The following is a 7,235-nucleotide window of genomic DNA, read 5'->3' on the forward strand; positions in this document are numbered from 1 at the left end:
ACACACACACACACAAATAAATAAATAAAATTAAAAAAAAAATACCATATCCTTTAAAAAAAAATAAGTAAATAAATAAAAATTAGATGCTGGAAATCAAACTTAGAGGCTCAATCCTGCTAGGTAGTGACGTCCCCAGCCTGTGACCAACTGTTTAGTATCTGGCAGCTCTGAGCACACATCAGTCCTGTTCTAATGTTGTTGAGTCTTTGAACACCACCACAAATGAGGTGTGACCACTGCCTCCTTTGCCAGGGACCAGACACCCGTGAACTTCACTGAGCCCATGTCTTCCTCTTTCCACCAATCCCTGCAGCCTGGCAGCACCAGGTAGCAGCGTTCAATTCACATTTGTCTGCTGTGTGAAGCCTAAGTGGCTTCTCGAAAAATTCCAGAGACCGCCATTCATGTGCTCGGTCTCCAGTCTGTGGGACAGGGTCTCTCTGTGCCACGGCATCCCCAGTAATAGGAGGCGAACACAGCTGGCAATTCTGAGGACTTTCAAGGTGCCAGGCACCAGCATCCCCACTTCTCTGAGGTACCAGGAAGGAACTGGCAAAACCATGTCTCAATTCAAGTGGCTGGCTTGAGAGCCCTTCAGGAAAAGCAAGCCCTTAGACTCCCTAGTTAGGTGGGGAGATAGCTAAGTGGCTTAAGCACCTGCCTGGCAAACACAAGGTCAAGAGTGATCCCTGGGGCCAGGGAGATGGCTCAGTGGAATAAGTGCTACCCCGGCAAGCGCAAAGGACTGAGTTCAATCCCCGGTTCCACCAAAAAAAAAAGAGTGATCCCTGATACAAAAAAAAAAAAAAAAAAAAAGACTGCCTGGTGTCACTAGACATTCGCTATAACACCTCATTCTTCCTGCTCAGACAGCTCTGGTGAGAGTTAAGGCATGGACTTGTTCTCCCCGCAACGTTTTAAGAAGTGTAAAGAGTAAATAATAACCTGTAAATAAAACTGTGCATGCATTGGATGCTGCCCATGGGTAGAAAGTTCGGAGACCACGGCACTGCCCTACACCACAGATCAAGAGATGTGAACACCCCTGCTCAAAACCCCACAAACCTGGGCCAGGGAGATGGCTCAGTAGAATACGTGCTTCCCTGGCAAGCGCAAGGGCCTAAATTCAATCCCGGGTTCTGCAAAAAAAAAAAAAAAAGCCCACAAACCAGTCTGCTAAGGGGCTGGACACCAAATGATTTTGGGTAGCACCCAGAGGAACATTTATGATCTCTATATTTAGATATACACTGTTTGAAGGAAAATTAGGATAGCACCTGGGTTTGGTGATGTACACCTGTAATCTCAGCTGAGGCAGGAGGCCAGCCTGGGTACAAAAGGAGTTTAAGTTAACTGCATAGCAAAAAGGACTAAAAAAGAAAGAAAAGTAATATACAACCAGCACATCAAACGTGGCATTTCTAGGACACAAGATGACTCTAAATTGTTGATTAGCTTTTTAAATAGTTGATTTATGTAATTTTAGCACTTGGACAGCCAAGGCAGGAAGATTGCAACAAAGTGAGTTTGGGGGGGATGGTTCAGTGGAATAAGTGCTTCCCTGGCAAGCGCAAGGGCCTGAGTTCAATCCCCGGTTCCACCAAACAAATAAATAGAAAAGTGAGTTCAAGGGGAGCCTAAACACAAGACCCTGTCTAAAAAAAAAAATCCTGTAAGTTAAGCTTTATCTGTCTATACATAAATAGTTGCCGGCTGGCCAAATAGCTCAGCGTAAAAAAAAAAGTTCAGCGAACTAAAGTTCCTGCTTCAACAGAGCACAGCGGCCAGGGTTCAATCCCAACATGCTGTGCCAGCACCGACCACAGGTGCACTGAGACAACAACCAAGACTGGGCCTCAGGGAGGCTGAAACAGGACAATCACTATGAGTCCAATCTGTGTAATCAGACCCTGTACACCCTGTAAACCCTGTCCTAAATTCATAAAAATAAATAAATAGGGCCAGGGAGATGGCTCAGTGGAGTAAGTGTTTCCCTGGCAAGTGCAAGGACCTGAGTTCAATCCCCAGTTCCGCAAATAAATAAATAAATAGTTGATCCAGGTTGGTGTACGGCTCAATGGCTGGCACAAGGCCCTGGCTTCTAGTCTCAGCAGAAAAAAAAAAAAAAAAAAACCCTCAAAAAAACAAAAATTAAAAACCAAGATTACAGGGGCTGGGGAGATGGCTCAGTAGAATAAGCGCTTGCCTGGCAAATGCAAGGGCCTGAGTTCAATCCCTGGTTCCGCCAAAAAATAAAAAAAAATTTAAAAATTTTTTAAAAATTACAAAACACCAGGCCGAAGAGATAGCTCAGTAGAATAAGTGCTTGAACTCAAAATCCTAAATTCAATCCCTGGTACCGCCAAAAAAAAAAAAAAAAAGCAAATAATCTTAATTCTAAAGACAGAGTACTCCTGGCATGCCAGGAGCTGTGGCTGCTGGGAAGCTCCCTAGCCATCTCAGTGCACCCTCACTACCACCATGGAGTCAGTCCACTTGCACCTGTCACAGGTGCGGCAGCTGCTGGTGAGTGCCCTGCCAGAGGTCCAGCTGGGTCTGCAAGCTGGGGAGTTGGGTGTGGTCCGCAGGTCTGATCCACAAGCGGGCCTCTCACCCCCACTCGAGCAACCACTACCCAATCAGGGAGGGTCGGGAAACTAGGGGTGGGAAAGTTCCAAAAAATAACAGGGTCTGGGGTGTGGCTCAGCATGACAGCACTTCCTGAGTGTGCAAGAGGCTCTGGGCTCAATCCCCAGCACCACAGAAAGAAAGAAAAACAAGAGGACGACAACTGCTTGCAGGATTCATCTGAGCCTCCCAAGGGCGCGGTCCTCGTCCACTCCACAGATGTCTGCCAAGGATCCAGCGTGTGGTGGGCCTAGGGCACACTGTGGGCGAAGCAGGCACAGTTCCTGTTCTGCTGGCACCACGAATGGCAGCCACACAGTACAGACCAAGATGATGCAGGAGTGGGACAGAGGGGCAAAAGTGCTGTTCGGGGTGGACAGGCCAAGTCTAAACCCAAGCCTGGGTATGCTCCCTGAGCTGGGGTACAGGCCCCCTCTTCTACACAGCCTCCCTGGTCTCCTGCGGGGGGGGGTGGGGACGTGAGGGCTCAGACAGCTCCTCTCACATCCACTGTCCCCCCATAAGAGTGTGAACACAAGGATTAGATGCCAGGCCAAAGGGCTTTCTCCCCACAATCACTACCAGTTCTCTACCAAGATGGGATGTGGTACAACCCTGAGGGAGGCAACCTCCAAACAAACGCCACTCAGGAGGGATTCAAATATTTGCGAGACAATGGCACACAGTCCAGAAAAGAATCAATAGTGCCATCAAAAGACATGGAGGAATCTTAAATGTCATTTTACTGAGTGCATAATACTAATCTGAAACTGACACTGTAGCACACACACGCTTGTGATCCCAGCACTCTGGGAAGCTAAGACAGGAAGATTCCAAGTTCCATTCCTACCTGGTCAATTCAGCAATATAGCAAGACCTTGTCCTAAACTAAGAAATAAAAAGGTCAAGGATGTAGGTCAATGTAAAGGCCCGTGTTTTAATCCTCAGATGGCAAAGAAATTTCTTAAAAATAAAAATTTGCAGCCAGGGAGATGGCTCAGTGGAATAAGTGCTTCCCTGGCAAGCGCAACGGCCTGAGTTCAGTCCCAGGTTCTGAAAAAAAATAAAAATTTGCTCAACAATCAAGGAGCAGGTGGACCAGTCAACAATAGGGCCACCCCCTTGCTAGAAACCATTTTATGAGCTTTAGCCAACTCCTCCTGTGAAATTATCCCCTTTTCACAAAGGAGGAAACAAGCGGTTCAGAGACATTAAGCCCCCTGGGTAATGTTACACAGCTAACTGACAGTGCCAGCATCTAACGCCAGTCCAGTCCGTCGATTCAAAGTGAAAACTTGTTTCCAGTTCCTGGGAAGTAGCGCTTCCGCTCATTCACCTTCTATTTTCCCTAGAAGTCACTGAGGGGGAAATCAGCACTGTTAGGATCGAAAGGGCTGGGTTTAAAATAAGAGCTTTAAAAATAAATAAATAAAATAAGAGCTTTAATGTAAAAAAAAAAAAAAAGGTTTTAATCTGGAAATAAGGTTCAACTGGAAGAAAGGATGCAAACAAAAAAATACAATGCTTTCAACAGAGAACAGTTCCCTCCCTCCGTGTGCCCCGATTTGCCAACTCCCGCCCCCACTTTTGAGCAAATATTTTCAAGTCACTACCGGCAAGGAACTACAAAAGTTATTTATCTTCTCTTGTAATTTTGAATAATGCTATTTTTAATAAAATTTTAGGTTTGGAAACCTAAGGGGACCTACTAATGATTACGTCCGGGAGACGCTGGACACATCTGAGGTTTCCGCTACACGGCTCGACCCCATACAGCGTAGCCAGCGCAGCCCAATGCCTGCCCATTGTTGTAGCCGCGGCCCGAGAGAAGTCGAATGGGGGACCCGGCGTCTGGCCCGCTAAAAAGTGTCAGGCTTTGTCCGGGGAACCCGGTGAGAACGCGCGCGGCCTCCACGCGGCGCGGGCCCCACAGCCCGCCGGCCAGTGGATTCTGTAGCTGCCGCGGCCTCGCTAAACTATGGCCTTCCCCGCGCGCGAGGCTGCCGGCCGGGCTTCTTGACCCTCTGGCGCCGCCGTACCCCGGCCCTGCTCTGGGCGCCGGCGGCCCCCTCCCCCCTCGGCGCCCCGGCTCCATTCAAACCGATCTCCCAAGCCCCGCACCGCGCTTCCCCCGTGGCCCGCGTTTCTTACCGGGAGCTGCTGACACCGCCGCCTTCACGGCGCCGCCCCCAACCCTTCGCACGGGGCCGGGGGCACAGTGGGCGTCTCGCCTCTTCGCCAAACAAAGAAGCCGAGACAACCGCGGAGCGACAAGAAGCCTAGCGCGCGTGCCCGCTCTCCTCGACCGCCCCCCCCCGCGCCGCCCGCGCCCCCGCTGCGCGCGCACTCGCCGTCTCGCCTCCCTTACCCCCCCACTGGCGGCCTCCAACTTCCGCCGCCCGCTGGGCTGCGTGCGCGCTCCTGCCGCCGTCCCGCTCTCCTCGCGCGTGCGCGTCAGTCCCTGGGCCGGGAGAAGTGGGCAGGGCCTAGAGGGAGCACGCGCACCACGCGAACCAGGAAAGATCTGCTTTTGGTCTTCCTCGTGCCTGTGAGCATGCGCAGAGCGGGCGCCACTGCGGCGGCGCTGGGGAGTCGGGGGAAGGGACTGGGTGGTCCTGGGTTATGCGGGAAGTGATGGTAGGAGGACTCTCAGGCTCAGAAATGGGCTCCTGGCCCATGCGTGAAGACGAGGAGCCGACAGAGTCGACCGCGGGCCAAGGTCGAGTCTGGGAACTTCTTGAAGCCTTGGCCTAGGGCGGTGGATCCGGTTCTGCGAGACCCAGTGGAGACCTAGGTGGCTGCTTTTTGCAGATCCTGCTGAGTGCATTAATAAGTGTAGTCAAAATGTATTGACCTGCTCCTGTATCCCAGCCACTGTGGAGCTCACGATCTATGAGAAAGAAAATAAAACGCGCGGTGTGTGAGGGAGTCACAGGGCCGTGGGGCTGACTAAAGACGTTTGGGTATAGACATAAAATTGGAGAGGGGTTGAACCCTGTTCAAGTGAAACTAGAATTTTTCAGATACTTGACCCCCAAACCAGGCGTGGTGTTGGCCCGCCGGTAATCCCAAAACTAGCGAGGCTGAAGTAGAAGGATTGCTGCCAGTTTGAGACCTCCTGGGCTACATAGTTCAAGGCCAGCAAGATATCTCAATAAATAAATAAAAATTGGGATACCCAACTGAAACAAGCACTTCCCCACGTTACTCTTGTGTCTTTTAAGATTTCTTGTTGCTGAGGTTTCAAAATACCCAACACCCAAAGTTGAAGGAGGAAAAGTTCATTTAGCTCAGTTTAAGGAGGTTTCAGTTCATAGTTGGCTGGCTCCAGGGCAGGGTGGTGCGGCAGAGGGTGGTGCGGCATCTAGAAGGAGCGACAGTTCTTGGCAAAGCTGCAAGTGACAAGGGGCACGCTAGTCCTCTTGCTGTCCTTTTTTTTTTTTTTTTTTTTTGGCGGAAGTGGGGATTGAACTTGCCAGGTTCCTGCACTTGCCAGGGAAGTGCTTATTCCACTGAGCCATCTCCCCGGCCCCTGTCCCTTGTACCTGGCCTAGGGCTATGGCCCTCACACCCTTAATCCTAGCATCACACCAAGAATCAGGCTCAGCCTTACATCCTGATCCCATCCCGGCAGCACACACTCCAGATCAGCCACCTCCAAAGAGCCCGACCTATGTACCCAGGAGGCTTTGCAGGCACACCTAGATGTAGGCCATGACTGAGTCTTAGGACAAAAACCCAGTTTGAAGAAGAGGTGTTGGTGTCAAAAGGTCAGCTTGGGCCACCAGCCCCCAAATGCCAATCCAGGAGATAAGCAGTAGTGAGAAGCAGGAAGCAACTCTGATCAGCCCCGCCACACTGGGACAGAGATGACGTTCAGGATCTGTCCAGTGGGGGACACGACTGGGGTTTTATAGGAATGGCAAGGGCTGTGCATGTTCTCCGGAATGCGCAGCCTATGCGGTTAGGGTCTCAGGACTTTTCTGCCAGGTTCTGGGGCAGCTATCATGGTCGAGTTTTGTTCCCATCATGAAGTGACTGACAGTGCCTGCTTTGGGAGGCAGCCCATCCTGGGGTGAATGTTCCCCTTGGGTTCTGGAAAGCTCTGCTTTTCTGAAACACAAGGTCCCTGCAAGTTTAGGACAATAACTGGAACCTTCTAGGGTCAGGCCAGGAGATCAGCAACTGGACAGTGTCAAAGCTGGCCACTGGACATCCCTGCCAGTCCCAGATATTAACTACTGCTCTCTTGGGGTCCCAGTCACAATATCAGGAAGATGCCTGAGTGTGGATAACGCACATATGTGCGGACCCCAGCAGGAATCCAAGCTGTGCGCTGCTTGTCTACTGCTTGCTCGGGTTTGTTCTGTTTTGGAGACAGGGTCTCACTGTGTAGTTCATGCTGGCTTCAAACTCTGGGCTATCCTCCCACCGCAGCCTCTGGAGTGCAGGGGTCACAGATGTTCAGCACCACATTGGGCTTGGTAATAGACATTTTTACTTCTATTTAGTTTATTGGTACACTTTATTTATTTATTTATTTATTTTTTTTTTTTTTTGTGGAACCGGGGATTAAACTCAGGTCCTTGTGCTTGCCAGGGAAG

General features: G+C 50.5%; 1 protein-coding gene across 9 annotated transcripts in view; it reads right to left on the reverse strand.

Moving 5' to 3' along the window:
- The window catches only part of Smarca4 (SWI/SNF related, matrix associated, actin dependent regulator of chromatin, subfamily a, member 4), a 99,396-nt gene extending 94,324 nt beyond the window's left edge, over positions 1–5,072 (reverse strand). For 7 of the 9 annotated variants that reach the window (XM_023717126.1, XM_023717125.1, XM_023717124.1 and 4 more), the window contains exon 1: positions 4,783–4,944. The gene's annotated coding sequence lies outside the window, so the exon portion shown is untranslated. Of the gene's footprint in view, positions 1–4,782 lie in introns of all 9 variants that reach the window. The other 2 variants (XM_023717122.1, XM_004632860.2) reach the window with 2 other exon arrangements.
- Positions 5,073–7,235: the final 2,163 nt, after the last annotated feature.

This window comes from Octodon degus, unplaced genomic scaffold, assembly GCF_000260255.1.
Source record: "Octodon degus isolate 3935 unplaced genomic scaffold, OctDeg1.0 scaffold00050, whole genome shotgun sequence".
Taxonomy (NCBI): Eukaryota; Metazoa; Chordata; class Mammalia; order Rodentia; family Octodontidae; genus Octodon; species Octodon degus.